General features: G+C 40.7%; 1 protein-coding gene across 1 annotated transcript in view; it reads right to left on the minus strand.

Annotated features, from left to right (window-relative positions):
- lingo3a (leucine rich repeat and Ig domain containing 3a) overlaps nucleotides 1-13,607 on the minus strand; it is a 34,293-nt gene extending 20,686 nt beyond the window's left edge. The window contains exon 1 of the mRNA XM_020632136.3: nucleotides 13,470-13,607. The gene's annotated coding sequence lies outside the window, so the exon portion shown is untranslated. The remainder of the gene's footprint in view (nucleotides 1-13,469) is intronic.
- Between the last annotated feature and the right edge of the window lie 8,293 nt (nucleotides 13,608-21,900).

Raw genomic sequence — 21,900 nt, forward strand, 5'->3', positions numbered from 1 at the left:
GGAAGTTGGTCTGGTAGCTGGAGAGGTGCCAGATCACCTCCTGAGCACTGCCGAGGTGCCCTTGAGCAAGACACCGAACCCCCTCCCCACCATCAGCTCAGGAGCACCCGCTGTGGGCCGCTCCGTCACTCTGACATCTCTCCCTTAGTGCATGTTCATAGGATCCTGTTTGTGTGCATGTCTGTATATATATACTTCAGCCTATGTGTGTGTTCATGACTAGAGTGTAAAAACTGAAATTTCCCCTTGCGGGGATTAATAAAGTAAATCTTCTTAATCTTCTTCTTCTTAAGTCAGTATAGGGTTTGTGATGAGAGACGCATCTCTAGCAACCGCCTGCTTTTTACAGTTTGCTCTTCAGAACAATGATGTGCTATTGACAGATAGCAGACCATTGCTATGGGTAATTGCCCAATGAGAGGGGCACCACTTAGCGTAGTGGTTAGCTCAGTGTCCCTGGTATAGAGGCTGTTCTCCTTGAAGCGGACAGACCTGGTTCAACTAACATGTGGCTCTTTTCTCACGTCATTCCCCACTCACTCTCTCTCTCTCTCTCCCCGACTCTATCCACTGTCCTATTTGAATAAATGAATATATTCTTTACAGTGGCAATGTGGTTTATAAAAAGGAAGAATATTTCTAGAAACCTCACAGACTATTCCTCAGTCTTGGCTATCCAAAATAGAAAGTATAGGATTCAATTGGAGTCTTTATCATGGAAACCCAAATATTACACAACACACACCTGCCCCAAAGTACAAAACAAAATCTACAAAACAATAGGGTATGTCTGAGTCAAAGTCTTTCAATACAGCATCAAGGTGAAACAGTAATATCCTGACCAAAAACTGTCCCTGTCTGACACAAATGCAGCTGGCTGGCCTGGGATTAAAGTGTAATGACATGCTGATGAAATGTACTGGGCCTTCCATATCTGTCTATGTTATGGTCTACTGTCCATGATTCAGCTCAGCCTGTTTGTATGGCCTACTTCACGTCCCTATAATCCTGTGGCCTGTCTACTTCCTGTCTCTCCCCCGTTCAGCCTTAATCTCGCAGTGGTCAAGACTCTGGTTTTGGGATGATGGACTGTCGGGGAAAAAATTGCCTTGGCTAAAATGTGACCCCCATATGAAAGAAAAAGCAGGAAGCAAGCGGAAATACAGAGGAGAAATTCACATCCATCTAATTTTTCAATGTGTGCTCAGACTGTACTTGTGTGTGTGCAAGTTCTCCTTACTGCCGCCCCTGGCCTAATAATGTGAGAATAGCAAGGTCTGGGATTCTGGCATAATTATCCAAGAGTGTTAATTACAGGAAGAAATCTGAGGCAATTATAAGATCTCAAGCTACAACACTGGCACTGCTCTCACGACACGGAGACACAGAAAGTTTCTCACAGCACATCATGCCTGTTAATTGCCGATTTATCTGCAAACATCAATATCACATTCAGAGTTTTGGATACCCAGTAATGACCGCACAGACCTACAGAGATAATTATTCTTTTGGTAAACCAAAATTTAATCCTTTCTCCTTCTCCTATTTTTCTTCTGGTTAATGTTTGTAAATGTTTTTTTTATATCTACGAGCTGATGAAGAAGAATAGTAGATCCTGTATCTATGCCGTGTCGCCTGAGAAATTAGCTAATGTAACAATGAGCTTCTTCTTTAACGGAAGCAAGAAGTCAAGCGTTTGAAGAAGAGAGAAAAATAATTGATGCAAAATAGAGAAGCAAAAAATGAAGCTGCTGAGCATGTAAGAAAAAAAAAACATAAATGAGAAAAATAAGGGAAATGCCTTCAGAGCTCTTTGAAAAGCTAAAAAAAAAAAGGTGATCATGCAAAAATGAAATTAGAAATTGAAGACATGATAGACGACGAGAATTTTTTTTCACAAGGTGACAGATGAAAACAGAAAGCAGAGATGTGAGCTGGCTTAGGCAAGGTGATGAGGGATTATGCGTTTTGACAGAGCCACGGAAGAGAGAGAGCTTTGGAAATGTTTTTGATAAAAGTGAAACACTTCAGAGGAACACAGACTGTGAGTGAGTGTGTGTGTGTGTGTGTGTGTGTGTGTGTGTGTGTGTGTGTGTGTGTGTGTGTGTGTGTGTGTGTGTCCTTAGATGGCTGTTTGACAGCCGCACTCTCTTATCTTTCTGGCATAAATCGCAACTCAAGAGAGATTCCATCAACGACTCCGCTGCTGCTGTCCAATACTACACCTCTGACTAATAGGACGGCATGCACGCTGACAGCAAAAATCACAAGTATGCACTGATAAATTCAGCTAAAAATCCACATATGCACTGTCAGGCGAGGCTCTGCAGGGACTTAAAAGTGAACCTTGGCAGGTGACACCAGGTTGTCAGCTCCTGTGACAAAGGCTTAGGGAGGGGAAACAGAAGGAATGAGGAGGAAGAGCACATTGAGGATGAAGAGAAGGAGGAAATGGTGACTCAGCTGCTCTCCCTGAAGGCCTTCAGGAGAAAGAAAAGAAAGAGAGGGATGAATTGGCATCATGCTCCCTCTGCTCTTCAAGGAGACAACTTTAAAATTTCACTCAGAAATAAAAGGCCGAAGCCTTAGATAACTCTTCAGGCGAAATTTACTCTGAAAATAACAACAGATTCCAGAGCGAGGATGAAAAATCGGTGTCCTTAAAGAGGATCATTGTGCCATGCCATCTCACCAACCATGTCTGAGGGCCATGACTTCACGGCTTGTTATCTGGAATGCGAGGGGGTCTCGAGCGTCTATAGGTACCGCTACAGGCACAGAGTAATTGGGCTCTCCCTGCACATTAAACATAGATCCGACCTGACATCACACAGGAACTCAGCACTGGGTGTACTGGGATAAAACAGAATACTAGATGGAGTTAGAAACACGCTGTCTGCACCACACCAAGAAAATAGTTGTGCTTGCAAACAGAAACAACCGCAGCTACATCCTGACATAGAAATTATTCACAGGCTCTCTGGAAACTGTTTACTTGCCGCCTTCCCCACATCGAGGCAGAGGATAGATGCATGAAAGTGGTTCTGATGAGACAAAAGCAAGAGGCAGTGGGACGGTAAGAAGAAAATCCTCTGTAAAACAGCTATGGGTGTTCACTATATGAGAGTGAAGGGAGAGCATGCAAAGATGCCGCCTTAGAAAGAGATGAGGTGGTTCTGACAGGCTGTCGTGAAAGCACACTGATCTCTGATTCTGTGATCAATGTTTTTTCATGAAAATATCAAATGATGAATAATTCATTTAGAACCAATGACAGGCCTGTGAAGACGAGCAGAGTGTCAGACCCATGCAACCCTCTCTCACTGCACCGCTGCTGGCACCTTTGATAAATTCATGACGTCCCCCTGATGTCCAGAAGCAGGTTGTCCTCTTCACCCCAGAGTGTGGCATCATCACAGATCAGGAACATGGGCTGTGTAAATAAAAAGGATGATGTAGCCCTCTGGGGCTGAAATATTAGGTCAATGCAGAAGCGCAAACAGACACTCCAATGGTCTATGAAAATGAATTTGGCATCACGATTAATGCGTTAACACTGACAGCCCTAGAATAATATACTAGATCTCGCTTGATTTACCACCTCAGTAAACATTATTCTAGCGATTTTATGCTATCAGTCAGTACTCTCAAGTCTGTCTTTATAAGGCATGATTTTAAGTTTGTAAATGATGGTCCCATTTTTTTTAGTGGAAAATTGCTTAAGTGGAAAATTAAGCAAGGTATGTTTGGGGCTTCTTCTTATTGACTAGATGTTACCTGTCTAGCAAAAGTCCACAAATTCATCTTGATCCAAAATGAATAAAATCCTCAATTTGTAGACAAAGTGAGAAGGAGATTTTTTTCCCCATAATTCATTAATTAACTGTATCCACTCAACCCACCCCTCTCAAGTGGCAGAGTCGGGATTCAGCCAGTGTCTCGTAATAGTTTGTTATGAGCAGAAATCAGGATGTGAATGCAAGAGTCAAAGGGAACTTTCAAATTAAATATGCCTTCCAGTATTTTGTGGATATTTTCCAGAGATGGCTTCATTGCTGGACTACGTCTTGCTACGTCAACTTCTTATAAATGGTCTGTGATCAGAAAGCACATCTTTTATTCCATTGACGCGGACGTGTTTGTGTTCACAGCAGCATGCACACATTCTCATGAGTGACAGATTATAGATCATGAAAACAGAACGAGTACACGGTGTTCAACTCTTTCACAGGCGTTACAGTCTGTGTGATGCCCCAAACAAAAGAAGAGAAACTCGCCACAGCAGTGAGTCAGTTCGAAGCAGAGAGTCTCAGCTGACAACTTCTGATCAGGCAGGCAGGCGGAATCCTTACGTTCCCAAAGAGAGAGAGAGAGAGAGAGAGAGAGAGAGTGAGGAAGAGGAAGAAAGCTATAGAGGAAGAGGATCCACAGTCTGTTAAGCACAATCTCATCACGCCCATCTGTCAAAGTTACGCATGAACACATACAGCTGCAGATTTATTAGTTCAAATGATGCAGAAACAAAGCAGGGGGAGAGATTTTTCCTTTCAGGCTGTGACTTATTTTTTTCAAAAAACAATCCGCAAAAATGTATTTGCCGTTGAAATATGTCAGCCCCCCTCTCTGTGAGGCTGCATGAAAAGACTATTTCACATCTTATGGTACATGCACACGCAAAACCCTGAAAAAAGTCCTGAAATCAAATGCTGCATATAAATATGCAAAACAAATATCCGGAGTCAAAAACCTCTGTTTCACATCAAACTAAAAGGTCACCTGGAGATAGCTGCACAGCACCAATTAACAGCTCAATAACGAAGTAATGTGTTACCTTTCTTGTCAGCAGGCAGATGGTCGTAACACCTTCCAGCTACAAGCTCTAAAACACTAATGAACACAGGAAGTACAACAAGACATTTCTGACCTCAGAGTGAACTCCAATTATTGCGACATAAGTAAGGACCCAAGCAATCGAATCCCTCTGGTGATGAAAATCTTTAATGATGATACAGATTATCTCTTCAGCGCCTTGCAGCAGTCAACCAGTGAGGAAGATGTATTGCAGCCTGTCACCTAATGACTCAGAGAATTGAGAGTTGACTGGTGAAGAAGAAAAGTCTGTTGTAATATGAAACATCTTATTATTAAACATTGTTTAATGTTGCAATCAGTTAAAGAATGTGTATTTGCTATATGTCACAGTGTTCATGTTTATCTGCTGTTGTACATGTTTTACACATGACCTGTGTTTGCAACATTTCCCTCCTGAATCCAGATCCAATCCAAAAAGTGTTTTTCTTTCCACCACTGAAATGGCACCAATTAATCTGAAGTTAGCTGGCCCCTAACTTAAACTTTAATGCAGTCAGCTGCATTAAATTATGTAAAACTGTAACCATTATACACAGACCTCCTTACATAACATGTACGCATGCTGAGTGAGAAAGTATTACTTGTTGACATACAAAGTTTTATTGCAATAAATTCAGATTTTTGCGACTTGTGATTAATCACACAGCCTTCTTATAATCACACAAACATAGGGGACTTTGATCTTATCTAACTGTCTTGCAGATTAAGAATGATCTAATTTCTCCAACATGTTGAAATAGAAAAGATCCCCTGATGAATGACATGTCTGTAAGGTTTCGATCCCAGCTTTGAATCTTTTGTTTCATTCCTGTTCTCCTCCAGGAATCAAACGAGCAACCAAACTCACATGAAAGCTTTCAAAGGAAAAGACCAAAGGAGCACTTAAAAAAAAAAAAAAAAAACAGAAATGAGAAAGTAAATCAATTAAAGACAAACAGCTACATGGAGCAGTTCACTCTCATCCGTCAGTTCTACTGATCTCCACTTCAGGAGGATTGGTTTGATCAACTGATGATCTGATTTATGTTAAGCGGCTGAAACGAAGAGTCGGCTCTAGCTACGACTGAAAGAGAGAGAGAGAGAGAGCGAGAGAGAGAGCGAGAGAGAGAGAGAGAGAGAGAGAGAGAGGAGTATTATGGGTTAATGACTGATATGAAGACGCAAAGAGGCATGAATATTTAATCTTCATTTAAACCGATGAGATATTCAAAATAGGTTCACAAGGTTCAGGGACCCATTTCTTAATGAGGACAAGAGAGACATACAGAAAAAACCTGAGAGCTATGAACAAAAACACAGACGTACATTTCCAGTGCAGCATGGAGTGTTTATTTTTGCACAAAAAAAATCACACTGATCTTTTTCTAAACGACCATCATCTCCACAAAAAATGTCAGAATGTATGCTCTAGAATTTAAATACACCTGAGTGATCAAATGATAGTGTTTATTAGCTGTGCACAGAGTCAAGTTCATCTACCACAACGAGTTCAGTTCATCAGAGTCAAATTTCAGGACAAAAAATAAATCTCAAATCTGGTTGTCAATTGTTCATAAATTATTTCAGAGAGGCGAGTGAGGCGAGTGATGTGTGTGTACATGGAGATGCAGCTACACTCTACAGGCATCTGAATTTAATTACCTCTCGATTCAATCACAGGATGATTTCTCAAATCCCACATAAGCGAGCAAAGCTTCAGGGCTGACAAGAAAAAGAGGAATAGAAAATGGCAAATGTGTGTGTTTTGGCTCCGACCTCAGAATCAGTCTTACACAAGAAACACACTACATGCCCTGTGTTAATCTAATTTCATTCATAATTACATAATAGAAGAGAGCTGATTAAAAGAGCTATCTCGTGCGCAGGGCCCGTGGAGGGATGGTTTGAAAGATGTGTGTAACTTCAGTCGACCCGCAGGACACAGCTGGCTCTTCGCAGATAGAGTCGGCCATGTCTGCCTGGCTCAGCTGCCGCAAATGTGCCAAATAACAGGCTGATACCCTTTCAAGAATACATAAATAACAACTCTGGAATCTACACCAAGCAGATTAATATATGTATGAATTCGGGGAATTCAAAGTTGTGATTCTATCAAAGCTTTAAAGGAAACTTAGGCAATAGTTCTGAAAATGTGCTTTTTGCAAAAACGCGGTTAACGATTGTGAAAGTTATGTATGAATAGATAAAAGCAGCTTTTAAACAAACTGTGCGCAAGAAACTGTCTTGATATTTTAAAAGCAGACCATCTTTTAAAATCTGTTTTATTTCATATAAAGCAGCAAAACAATTCAAAAACAATTTGGACGAGGAGACAGAGGGGATTTTATCACAAGGATGAAAACAAAAAAAAGAGCCCTTTGATGCTCCGCGAAGTGCTTTTTTTTAATAGCTAAAGAGAGGTTACGTTATGTATCTCTAATTGAATCATGTTATATAAGGATTTTCTGATGCGGCAGCAATGATTTGACTGTAGACAGTTTGCTTATAGATCAGGTGTTGTGATGTGTTTGTGAAGACAGTGCTGGGTGTTGCAGGGATCAAAGAAGCTGATAAGGATACACTGCAGTACAAATGCCCTTTCCCTTGTTTATCAGCCTCCTCCAGCTCACAGCTCATTAGACCATCACTGCCAGCAATGCTGCCGTATGAATACTGTCTGTATCACAGGCGGGAAGAGGAGGACAGTTAGGGACAAAGCTGAGTGCACAGTGAGGACAGGACAGGAATGAGTTCACCCTGTAGGTGCACTCAGTCTGTTGAGTCACAAAGTTGACTTTTTAGAAAGCAGTGATTGAAGGTCTTTCCAGAGAGTGAGTGTTTTAGCACTTAACATCAGACAGAAAATGACTGTGAGAAAAGCCAATCATCATATTTTTACATAATTAGCCATATTCAATGAAGATTTCAATGAGAATGATGAATCAGTCAAGCCATCAAAACAAACATCATGCAGGAATTAAAGAAGTTAAAGTAAATGGACTGTACTTGTACTGTATACTGCTTTTCTAATCTTCCGACCACTCAAAACGCTTTTATACAACATGACACAATCACCCATTCACACACATCCACACACTGATGACAAAGAATATAATTTAATTCCCATCAGAATGAACTAATCTCATTCATACACATTTACACACTGCTGGCTATGCCATGGGAAGCAATTTGGAGTTCAGTGTCTGGCAGAGTGCTCCTTCAACATGAAGTCCTCTGAGCTGGGATTGAACAGCCAACCTTCCGATCGAAAAACAAACAACTTTACTACCACCCCTAACATGCCAAAGAAAGCACACCTTAGTACTGTCTCTAAATGGAACTATTAGAACCCGAAGTTACGATAATTAACTCAAGTTTTCTATTCAAGGCTGCCATACTCTTTGCACCAGCTGAAGACTAAACTCCTGAAAAGTGACAATTAGATGAATGGCATCTCCCACACTCACTATCCCACCATTCCTGTTGATCTCGAGCTGCCCTATCAAATAAATGCGAAGGAAAACTTTAAAATATAAATGTTTCATGAAATGGTTTGTCCGGTGGAACCCACTCTGACTACAAAACCCTCAGGACACACGAAGGAAAGCAATTTAGTAGAGTGTGGTTTGCACTACAGTGTGTTCACCATATAGTTATACATTATATTTTGGCATTTGTTTTCCGCCTTAGTACCTCTGGATAATATTTTTGAAAAACTCCTATAGAAATGGTTTATTTTAGCTTACTGAACTATTGGTAATCTGTGACGCATTCCCTACAAAATTGGAAAATCCAATATCTGTTGGGCTACAAATGAAAATGCAACAGTTACTGAAAAGTGTGAAACAATAGAGACATGTTACTGATGTGCAACCCTTCAAAGGTAGGTGGGTGTTTCACTGTCTTGACATGATGGTGTTGATTGAAGGAGATTCACTAGAAGCTGTAGCTTACTCGAGTCAAAATCAATCATTCATCATCCTCTCCTGTCAGGCCTAACAAAGCTATGCAGAATGAAATCTCTGGCCTTCTTTTCAATCCGGTCTTATGATAGTAGGGATGACTCTCTCCTGAGCAGCAGGAGCCTTAAACTCTATTTTCTCCTGCAATCTCGGTCATAATGGTCGATCCATAGTGGAGAATATTGTTTTATGGCTGGCCAGCCTCAGTGCTTCAAGCTGCCAGCAGCAATAGAAATATATAAAATGAAATGAGGCGGAGAGAGCGACAAGTATATAAACTCCTCAAATACCCTGCTCTTCATCCCATAACACAACTCGTGGTCCAGAAACTTTGGTCTCTTTTGCTTCACATTGTTGAGAGAGCCATCCGCTAATGACAATAACCTTATGTAAGTAGAAAAAGATGTAGTAGTTTCTGAAATCCTTTTACTGTAACTGTGTAAGTACTGCCTTCATACACTCATGAGAATCCTTGGCTCTGCTTTTAGTACTTACGTAATCCACGGCCATCTCATCACACATTCTTTCATCCTGAGACCTCAGTAGACATGAAATATGCAGCATCCAAAGAGCAACTACTGTTTTTCTCAACCTTCAGCTTCCTCTGCAAGACTGCAGTCCCCCTGGGCCGACCCAGTAAAGTCAAACAGAACATTTCTTCTGCTAAAAGAGGCCAAATGTGATAAGTGATGACTTATGAGTAATACTAAGAGAGAGGAAAACTCGGGTCAAATCATTAAGAAACGCAAAAATCAGATTAGTGAAGAGTTAGACAGCCATCATGATGCTTAATAAAGTGTTAAATTAGAGATGGTTAGAAAACAAACATTCGGCAAAGATGAATTCTCTCCAACTCTCTCCACAGCACGTTTATAGCTGCTGTTAAACTAGGTTGATGTATTTTTTGATTTGATTCTGTTGGTTTTAAATATGCCCGATGAAGGGCAAGGGCCCGAAATGTTACATGTGGTGAATTTCCATTAAATGTAATATAATTGGAGCAGCTTCTGGTATCCGGACTCTATTTTTCCTCTATCTTTTGAAGTTTTTCGTTCAGCACCCAGTTCTTAAATTTTCGGATGTGCTTGCCGTTTTGATATTTTGGTTTTTAATAACAGAACATGACCCGAACCCTCTGAAGAAATGGCACTTTATACAACATATGCACATATAGCACAATAGCACAGATAAATAACACTCACTGCTTCACTGTGAGACTGACTTGTATAAAGCCTCGACCTACTTCAGGTAAAGGTCAATAGCATGGTTAAGAAAAGGAGTTACATTTATGTTATGTCATGCAGCTGATATTTCTCTTTGGAGTGGTTGCTGTCTGGGGATACTTGAAGAGCAGAGTCTGCCGCAGGTACGGGGGAGGGGGGGAGGAATTGTAAGGAAGCTCGAGAATTTGACTAAAATCATGATGCAATTAAAAGTAGCTATATCCACATTTTTGTCAGCTTTATCAAAAAGCTGAACAAGACATATTGTAGCAGTAAAGGTGATGGAAAATTCCTAATATGCCTCTTGAAGTATTGGAAAAATATGGTTTGATTGCTAAAAGAAATAGAAATTGATAGTTAGCTAAAAGGACACAATATATGTTTGACAGTGATCAAACATAGTTAAGTTAAAGATAAATGCTTGAAAAGGTTAGCTTTAAGTACAGGGATTTTATAACTAAACATGATCAGTACACTGTTCCACAGTTTGACTGTGTGGAAATCTGATGTTACCACAACATGATAGGTGCTGAATGCATTCAAATTTGAGCCACAGGTCATTTGGTCTGTGATAGGAGTGAAGTGGTGTGGTGGTGATAAACTGAATAAACAGCACAACCAACCATATTCTGCAACATCAGGTCGCATCCACCTGAGGAAGTATGGTTATGCTATTAAACCCCATTGCTACAGATGGCCATGGTTGATGACTCAGAGCCAGTCCTAATAGGGTGATACTGTAAGTGGTTAAATAGAAAGCTACAGTAGCATACGAGTTAAGAGTCACTTTAGCTTTCTACTGTAACAGTTAATAGGTGAATGCAAACCCACAGATGTGAACACCGATACATTTGTTGGGGAAAAGATCATCTAAAATGGCTATTTTATTCATCTGTCAATCTATGTGATAACCCGGTCAGCATTCCTTTATCAACATGATTGTGAAATGAAGCATCCAGGTTTGTGAATAGATGACTTTTGAGGCCCAGATGCTCTCTCAGCTCTGCATTACAGCAGTCAGGGAGCGGGAGGACAGCCAGCACCCGTTGGCCTGTGATCGTTCCAGCTGGACAACTTAACAGAGACAGCGGACATGTCAGCGTGCCTACAGGTATCTGACTTCCCCTCTCTGTTTCCTCCTGCACAACTCTATAACTTAATACCTCAGCCCTCGCTCCTTACTTCCCTCGCCATAAGAGCAGCAGTGCCCTCACCCTGCTGACAAAAGATGCAACTCTGCTTTTACAGCCCTCGTAAACACTCCACAGCTGAAAAACAATGAGGCTGGCCATTGGCAGAGTAAAGCAGAGGTTATGTCACAATTGAGCACGTCTGACAGCTTTATGTGCTACAGAAAGGATCAAAAGGAAGAGGTAAGTGTAGGTGTAGTAATGGACAAGACTAACTGATTCAACAAAGCACTCTGAGGGCCACATAGACCCGTCAGCACACTTTTCATTACTGACACATAAATCTGGCAAATAGGGAGGCTAAGTGGCACCTCGGGTACCATTAAGAGCTGTCGTATAATTGCCTTCTCTTCAATGTTTTTTTTTTCTTCTTGATTTTTAGACAGTAAAAGCTACTGCGTCTCTCTTTAGGCAGGCAACAGACTATGATGCTTTGATGACGTGCTACACAACAATGTTTGTTCGACTCTTTTCTGAAAATACATTTAATCTCAAAAAATGAAAAATGATAACAAATTGTTCTCACAACCAGTTGCAGCCAAGCAGGCCATCACAAACACGTTGGGAGTTCTTAACTCTCAATGGCACTTCTAAAGGACAGAAAGGAGCCATGGATTTAACAACCATCCCTACAATAACCTATACCAAATGAGCTCAAGAGCAAAGTCCCCCTAAAACACGATCTAGCTAAGTCATAGTGAAACATACTTCCACTTTCTCCCATTTGAGTTTAGGGTACCCTTCCACCACACTTACTTAACGTGTCACAGAATATAGGCCTAAGATGTTTTTATTTAATTGTGGAAGTTCTCATTCACGGACATAAATGTAAATCATGGTTGGGGTCAAAAAGTTAATCCATAAAACGCATTCACCCTCAGTAACTTGTATGGGGGCTGAGTCCTTCACCATCAAAAGTATTTCAGAACAGCACACCAAATTCACTCTTTCATTTTCTACGGGATTGGGTTCATTTAATAGAAATTAAAATATGCACAAAGATGCACAATCTGCCGTGTGTGGATCTCTGCATCTGCAATAATTGGTATACAACAACAATCTATCTTTGCAAAAGTAAAACATTACTACCTGTTACTCGTGAGATAAAAATCATTACTACCTGTTACTCGTGAGATGAAAATCAGCGTGGAAATAGGTGCCTGAGGGGTACGCTGGTGGCCTGACGGCTAGTTATAGTCCTGCCAGAGACCTCTGTAGCATACTGCCTCCTTATTACCTGTCATTTCTCTACAGCCAAGCTTCCAAAAAATGCCCTAAAAGCCAAGGTACTGTAAAACAAAAGCTATAAAACTTGTGGACATCGTCATTAATTGCATATCAAATCTTCATCTTATTTCACAATTATCTAAAAAACAGAAAGACATCTGTACACTCTCAAGTATAATTTGCAGTAAGTGTATGTTTTTCAGTGGAAAAGCTTACCTGACAGATTTGAAATAAGATTAAAGCTGAACCATAAAAAAACCTCTAAAAAAAAAAAAACACAGCTTATTTCTAAAACTGCACTAAGCAGTGAACAGAGCCACATGAATGCAGGAGCAGAGCTGGGAGAGGGCTGAGCAAACACAGGCAGGGCTTAGGATGTATCATACCGACGACAGGCACCAAGCTTCTCACACTGAGATGACTGCAGGGATCGATCAAAGGCTGCCTTCCCCTCTCTAGCCCACGTTTAGATCATTAAAACCTAAATGAGAAGTGGTAACACCTATACACACGCGGAGGCGGAGACGGAATGACTGTGCGTGGATACACAATCTCAAGGATGACAATAGGACAGCACGGCCAGTGTGATACAATGAACATCGGTGTCCAAGTGAGTTAGAGAGCAAATCGATCAGCCGGGGCTGCACCATGAGAGAGAGGGGCGAGGGGACAAACTAGTGTCAGGGTAATCAAAGGTTGAAACTTGCGCTCAGCAGGTCATTCGTTAAACAGAGTCCTGACAAACACACACACACACACACACACACACACACACACACACACACACACACACACACACACACACACACACACACACACACACACACACACACTTGATGAAAACAGAGACAAATGCAGCGGCAGCAAGTGAAAGCAACACATCAAATAGACTGCATGTGCAAGATCTCTCAGTGCAGCACAAAGAAGTGTCACACAGCATACGGAGTAGGGAAAAAAACAGATGAGTGTGTGTGTGTGTGTGTGTGTGGAGTAAAACGTGTGTGAAGTTGGCTCACCCGGGACTATAACTTGCACTGTGCTCCGTCCACATCTGTAAGCCTGGAGGAGGTGCTCTGTTCACTGCTTGCCGTCTGCTCCAGCTGGGTCTGTGTGCAAGATGATGCTGCTCCACCAGTCTTTCCGGCGGTAAGCGTCCTCCACCTCCTCTTATTCTTCTTCCTTCTCCAGCAGCAGCAGCAGCAACAGTGGACTGCATTCACTCACCTTCCCTTCTTCTTCTCCTCCGCACAGAGCTGCAGTTGAATTATCTACCGCCTCCAAAATGAGCTCCCTGTTCCTCTGTACGGTGAAGGCAGCAGGAGCTCCTCTGCCAGCGGGCTCCCGGCACTGTGTCTCGGGGAAGCGGTGAGGGCTGCCACCGGCGGCGGGAAGCAGCTCGGACTGACGAAGCTCGCGTTATTGGATTGCATGTGTATGAGTGTGCTGGCGCGTGTGTGTGTGTGTGTGTGTGTGTGTGTGTGTGTGTGTGTGTGTGTGTATGGGATGTGGAGCGTTGCGTGCGCGCGCGCTACAACGTGTGTGTGCGCGCGAGCGTATGGGTTTGTTTGAAATCGGACCTGGATGCTGTTCATTACCTTTGGGGCTCATCTGAACTGCTCTCTCTTTCTCCCACTCTCACTATGTTCCTCGGGCAGCTTCTTGCTGCGTTCAAGTCCTGTGGGGAAAGGGATGACAAGATATCTGTTTTAAAATTCAGTTGACTTTTGGATGGTGGGTTTACTCATTCACTCATCAGGGATAAAAGTGACTGAATAATAAAAATATATATATATTTCAATAAAAGGCTAAAGAAAAGAGCATTTAATGTATGAATTAGGTAGAAACTATTATTTAAAAAATATTACCATGAACAGGCTATATTAGGCTACCATTTATATTTTATGTTTCCCTCAATTTCTTATGATGCCTGTATCATTTATTGGCAAGTTTAATCTCAAAATACGCTTTAAGAAAGCCTTTTCAGCCTATTGCCTTTAAGAACTTGATTTCATATAACCCCCAACCATCGCTAACATGTTTTGCTAATTAGGCCTATCAATAAATTTAGCTATCTAGCTGGTTGGTAGGCTAATTCATAAAATTGCATTACAATAGCCTATAGACTATTGCTTTGTTTGAACCTCATTTTTAATTTTCGGGCAACAAAGGGCAGCATATCAATTTATAAACACACCTCTCAGGCATAATCACATTGTAATGTAGCCCATTTGTAATGAACATTAGTTAGCCTGAATACTTTTTACAGGCTACATCCAACATAGCCTACTTTAGTTTTGATACCAAGCTTCATGCCCAATACTTAGGCTACTCCCCTTTTGGGGTCACTTTAAGTCTTAAAACCTTGCAGACATAGGGCGTTAAACATGTCACAACAGAAGACGAGCAAGTGGAATTAAAAAACATTAACTAAATTTATGTCTGCTTTCAGTTAAGATTAGTCAGCTCCAGGGTCCTGGCATAAGGGCTTGCTCACTCCCTGTGACTTACTGGGACACTTAATGTAATATCCCTTTTTAATGTAATTATTTGAAAGAGTAACTCTCTTCCAGGGCAAGGATCAACCTTTATAATTTACCTTTCAAAATTAAGGATTTAGATCTCACATTGAGATTTCTTAAGGTAAAATATCATTATAATAGGTGTATTGATTCTTTTACAAGTTAACAAATCTTGAACCCATTTTGGCCTCAACCTGTCTAGTCCAATTTATCTCCCATAGTGCAAAGTATTATTATACTTTTCAACAGACTTTTTTAATCTACAGTATGCCAGCTCTTGGGGAGCAATTTGAAACTGCTCAAGCACACTCGTGGAGTCTGAGACCAAACCTTTACAGCCAACTATATCAACCCACTCTGAGGCAACAGCTGCCCTCAAGACATTGAGACTTTATACTGGAGAGAGATAGATGGTGAGCCGTTTTGAAAGTGTTGACAGCAGTTTATGGGAAGTGAAGAAAGATGCTTTTTCCATTTAAATCTCTATGGGACGTATGCTATTGTTGTTGTGCACTGCATGTGTTGATGAATGTATTTCTAAAAATGACCAACCAAACTCCACAGTATTAGCTGCAGTGAAAAATATTGTGCAACATGATATAGTTTGGGCGGTTGTATAGAGTAAAAATAACACAAATAAAGTGAACAACTCAGCATCAAACCTGCTTGTTTGAGTTACACGTTTTTCTGTGACACAGATTTTTCAGACATAGAAAAAGAAAGCATCACATGCTGCATATAGTGATGGTATGGACTCAAAGTTGTATATATCAGCATCAATAGTATCATATTAGCATATAGACAGTTGGTCTGACTGCACTTAGGATGTAGATATTGTTAAAGTTTTAAGCAGACTGGGCACTTTTCCCATTCCATTCATTCCTAACTCGAGAATAAGGAGTCCTATTTTTACTCTAGTGCACACAAGGTGGGGAAGACTCTTAGTTTTCCTTCAGGCATCCTTACACATCTTTTACTTTCCACTTGCCGCTTTTTAACCAAGCATAAATCAGAGCCCGAGGCAGTGCAGGCATGTCATATTCAGGTGAAAATGGAGACTTTGCCACATATCTACACCTATCTGCAGTCTGTGCTGCCGTCCTAAACGACACAATGGAGCTCTCCTTTTGCTGCTGCAGTCTCTGTGCGTGGTGGTTTCTAATTCCTAGACTGTCGCTCTCCAGAGTCGACTGAAAAAAATATAGAGGAAGTACAAGGGTTGGTTATTATTACTAAATCTGACCATTGTAATTAGTAACCTCATTTTGAAGCTGTTCCTTTTCAATTGCTTGACAAGTGACCTTCATGAATGTCATTTCCTCTCCAGCCATTTCCTTGGTTGGCTGTAAGAGAAAAGCTTTGACGTGAGGTGGAGGATACTGTCTCACTTGGCTGAGGTCTCTGCAGCAGCTTTACAATAATACACACAGCACGGTAATAATGAGCATGCCTTCTCTTTGCATGCCTCAACCCTGAGGGCAGCACTGAAATCACGTCCGCTTTGGGTTCCAGGGGCTTTCTCTGGCTGAATATGTTTAAGGTTTTCAGTATTGAGGGCGTGGGTGTTGATAAATATGTTATGTATAAAACATGAAGGCAGTGTACCCGCCTACTGTGCAGGTTGAAAAGGCTCTACATCAACTCTAGGACTCCCTGGTCATTTGTCAAACTGAAAGCCCTGCTTACTCTCACTTTCTTTGTGTGGATGTGATGTACTGAGTAAAAAAATAAAATAGAAGTTATGGTCCTGGGTTTAAACGTTGTGGCACTCAGGAAGAAGATTAACACATTTATATAAGAACAGTTAAGTAGTGTTCTTATATAATACTGAAGTACTGGTACTCTGAGATCTACCTACATCTGGTCAACTGTACTGTATATCCAATATAAGTTATTCACTTTAATGAATTTTATTTCATAAAGGTAACTTGGAACCTTATATAAGATTGCTAATATTTACCTGGAAGGAAATACTTTCATGAATGAAAACCCTTTATTCAGAGATAATAGCATTACTTTTCATATCGTACATGTCCTGAATTATTATCATTAAATCCATTTTATTGCTGATCTTGATAAAATTAGGATTTTGCTTTATTTGTACTGTAGGAAAGTTTGGCAATATGTTTGGACAAAAACACAGAACCTGCCAAAAGACACAGCCTAGTGTGCAAGATAAGAGTTTCAATTATATTAATGTTCTATATAAGTTCAATTTAAGACCTCTTTTTTTATGAATGAAGGTCTTTAGTTTTCTTATGTCTGTTTTCGAGTGAGTGTCACTCACCCCAAAAAGAAACCTTTGTTTACGGCCATTTACCATTGAGCAGAATACTAGCATTTGATTGTGGTTTGATTAATGTGTGTTAATGTTGGGATCCATTTTAGTTGATAAATACATGCTCTGCATTTAGTATGTTATTCACTTGTTCTTTCTTTCTTTATGCGCTAATTATTAACGATTCTTCTTAACAAAGCCAGCTTCCTTGGGGAGGATTGTGCTTTTATGAACGTGTGCACATGGCATTACCAAGATGGATTTTGCGATTGGGAGGATGTAAAGGTTTTTTTTTTGTATTTTTTTTTTAAACCAGCCAAAGTAAAAATAAATCAACTTTTTGACCCCCGTATTTGTCAGCTATTCTTTGTTCTGTAATTGTGCCCTGTTGGGATGTATGCTTATGAGCAGGAAAGGTAATGCAGAGCTCCTGATTAGCAGGGTATTAAAAACAAAACCATCTCTAACATTTGACATAGAATGATAATATGTACTCTCAGATTTGCAGAAAGACACTGCTATGTTGTGAAACTGGAGTCCATAGCAGGTTTATGTGATTAAAATCTTGAATTTTTCCACTAGTGCACCAGCACTTCAGGCAACATCAACAGTTAATCACTATAATAAGCATGGCTTTAAAAGTAAGTCATATCAAGTTCAATATCAATCAGCAGTGCAATATAGTGAAATATTAAATTATATAGTGGAATATTTAATTTATCTGAAAGAAGGAAATTGCATCAGCAACAGAAAACAGATGCCACATGTAGACCCTTATCAACACTAAGTGAAAGACGTTTTAGTATATTCCTTTAACAACATCAGAAATTAACATCAACGATGATCATTAAAATCATTACCATCAATTAATACATCAAGCTGCACTTACACGTTATTTCTGTCAACATGGTGTAAACAGAAAACAAACATTAGAGCTCCACAGAGCAGTTATTTACTACAGCAGCATGGCTTTAAACATCAACAAACACCGCTCACCTTGAGAGAGGGCCGTTAGCAAAGACTCAGCAAACCCTTCTGACAGCATTACATCTCAAACATTTCCCCACTCAAATAGAAAAACAAAAAGCTAAAGGCCTTGGGCTACTTAAAGCAGTTCTGCCCATTAATGCACGCCCACTCTCTCCAAACAAAACACAACAACAAAGACAAAAGGTCCAGCTTTCAGTGAATGGAGGACAAATAGATTCAGCAGCAGCAGGATGAGGCACATGTCGACTTTCCTTTTCTTGAGAAGTAATTATGCCAAAATTCAGAGTGCAGAAAGAAAACTGTTTATGAATATATGAATTTCATTAAGTTTTAGTTTTATTGCAATCCTTTGGTTAAATGGACCCATCTTTGTAAACTGTGGAAACATCTAGATGTGAAAGTGCAGTTGCTTCCATACTCTGGCATGTGACCTTTTTGTCTGCTCAGAAAACACAAGTTTTCAGGTCACCAGGTGTTCAAGCAAAGAGTGTCATTCTCCTGTTTTATCTGAGCAGTTGTTATATTGCAGAAGATTTTTTGATCATTTCTAAAGAAAATGAAGACTCAAGGGTCCAGACTTTCTGCAGTAGCTCTCTGGGGCTTTAAAATAACCTCCTGAGTCTACTAATTTCAGCTATTGTTGCAGGGCCCCCCATTCAACTTGGCTTGTTAGCATGCAAACATTTACTATAAGCACTGAACACCATGGACAAATGAAGCTCACGGGGATGTCGTCAGTTTTGCAAGCATTGTGTCATTAAACAACTTGTACGAACAAAAATATGTATGATGTTGGCACTAGAGGGATATTCAGAGAATTTACAAAGTTTTTTATAATTTATTCTGAGAGCAACTAAAGTGCCTCAGATCTAAAGGCAATCCAGGTTAAAAGCTTATTCAAAACAATTAATGGGAACCTGCTGGTGACTTGCTGCATGGATGTATCTAAAAACAAAAATTAATAAATGCCAGAAAAATGTGATCATAATATGTGATATATGTGTATTCAGTTGGCAACAACATAAATTTTTTCACATTAAAAACCCTGGACAATTTCCATCAAATCAAATCTTGACATAGTCCAAACTGACCCTGAATGAGAGAATGCGTCTCACACACTGTCTGTGTGAGACGCATTCTCACTACTGGAAACAGTCTGTTTCACTTACAGTAATGTGACGTTTGACACCTTATGTGAGATTGTAAGACTAGTACGATTAGCTGGAGTAGACACTACAGTAATGGTGAAATATTTTGCTTTGATATCACCTAATTGAATATAAGGACATTTCTACAATATAAACACAATAATGAAAATCTACAAAGACAACTGAAGCAAGCAGAAAAAAAGAGTTTGAAGCAGGAAACTTAGTGCAATATACAACTTTTAACCAAAATTTCCATACATTTATGTCCACTAGCTTGTTGTGAATGCTCCTGACAATTACCTGCTGATTTCAGGTCCACTGCAGATTAAATACTGTTTAGTGTCTGGATGAAGGGATGTAGCTACTTGGGGTAATCTTTGGACATTTTCAGGAGTGCAGTGCATGTGGGAAAGGGGATATACAGTACTTAAAACACAGAAATCATACTCATTGAGGTATGTGCTACTCCTGCAACAAGAATAATAAGAAAAAAGTTTAAATATTCTATATTTGTAACTAATTTTTCAAAGTTTTTGTAAACAAATCAGAAAATGCAAAAAAAAAAGAAAAGAAGAAAAACCAGGAATAAAATCAAAGCTCATGAAACAGTGACAAGGTGTGCGTGAGGCATCACATTTTTGTGCACCCATGTGTGTTATACCTGCTTTTCATGCACACCAGTGAGTGTTCAAGAGTTTGTCCTGCAGCCAAACAACGAGTTCCGTGCTGAGCCCATCTGGCCTTTGGCTGCTGTTGAAACTGGCAAACAGGCGGCCAACCCATGCTGCAACCATAGGTGGAAATCACGGGGGGGACAGGGGGGGGTCCGGACCCCCCCCAATCCTAGAAAAATAGATAATTGTCCCCCCCAGTAATGCAATCAGAAGAGCAACGAATAATGAATGTGAGTGTGTGTTTGTGTGCATGCGTGTAACTGTGCAGACGTGCAAGCAGAGTGTTAGATCTTCGTCTGTGAAAAAAGGCTGCGTGAGTAATCGTTGCTGCTCAGATCGTCTCCCTGCGCTGGACTCCCTGCGGCTGAGGGGAGCTCAGAGGTGGCACATGTACTTCACCAACAGTGCAGACATATTCAGTCAGTGAGCACATTCATCACGCTGCAAGTGTGAATGCACACAAACACACACGAATACACTGAGAAGCTCACATGCTGTGTGTTTCTGCTGGTGTTGTGAGCTCCCGATTTCTCCTCTGTGCTGTCGCTGGTGCAATTAGAAGGACAAACTGTACACCGTGAGGACAGACATTTAGTGACAATGATCCACTTCTAACACAGTGTGCATGATCCATCCAACTGCATTCTAGAACCATGTGAAAAATCTAATAATTTCAATATGCTAGCAACATGATGCAATCAAATGGTGGCTAAGAACACGTTTCATTAAAGGCTCTGCTAAATTTAACTTTCATCTTTGCCCTGTGGTCATGCTGTCCTCCTCCTTTAACTGCAACGTCTCCTCAATCACATGCCTCTCTGATATGTGTGAAAAGCTTTTTACTTTATTACTTTTCTTCTTAATATGATGTGATGACTTGAAGTGTGAATTTCCATGCTGTAGTCAGGCAGCGGCCGGGTGAGTAATATGCTGGTGCTGCAGCTTTTGCGTGACATGGGATTGTGTGTTAAAGTGTGTTTATGTTTATGCGTGTAAGCCGGACAGTCCCACATCCGCAGGCTCAGACAAAGGTTGGTGACTCACCAGAGCTCAGCGGAAGGAAGAAGAAAAATAAAGTGATATAGAGGAAGCATGGCACTTGATTAGTGGTGACTCTAAGGAGAGGAGAAGAAAATGGGAAGGGAAGACAGGACTGAGGTCTTCAGGGAAACCAAAAACCCAAGGGGGGAGGAGAAGGAGGACAAGGAGGCAAAAAGAAGATGTCTCCTTCTCCCTGCAGATTGATCTTCTGGGAGTGAGGGAAGGATGAAGTAAATAAAGAAGGGAGAGACCAAAAGGGGGAGGCTCAGCAGCACCCACAGAGACTCTTAGGGAAAGAGCAAGAAGGAAGAGAGGAGACAGCTTGCAGGATCTCTGGAGACCCCTCACACACACATTTTTTCTTTGAGATGTGGACAGAAGACCTTATTTGCTTGAGTAAATAGAGAGACAACAGAGTGTGTTTGCGTGTGTATATGCACATGGCACACTTTGTTTTCCTACAACACTGTTTACATAAACAGGAACAGAGACTGTGGGCTTCGAGCAGCTTCTGACATCTTACATTACGTCAAACTACTTAGCAAATCACTGCAGCCGGAACTGAGAAGGTGCTAAGCGTCCACTGGGGAAAAAGCCAAGTGATTAAACTGACTGTCTTGGAAAAATTTTCCTCTAACTTTCTTTGTTGAACATTTTCCTAAAGGTACCCTGTGGAGATTTGAAGTCTAATGGAGCTGTACTGTAAAGCAGCGTTTTGACGAGTGGTTCTCTGAAGGAAGAGAAGTGCATAACAACATGTCGGTTGTTGTAATTTAGGAAAATATTGTGAAGAGAGA

This window comes from Labrus bergylta, chromosome 6 (assembly GCF_963930695.1).
Source record: "Labrus bergylta chromosome 6, fLabBer1.1, whole genome shotgun sequence".
NCBI lineage: Eukaryota > Metazoa > Chordata > Actinopteri > Labriformes > Labridae > Labrus > Labrus bergylta.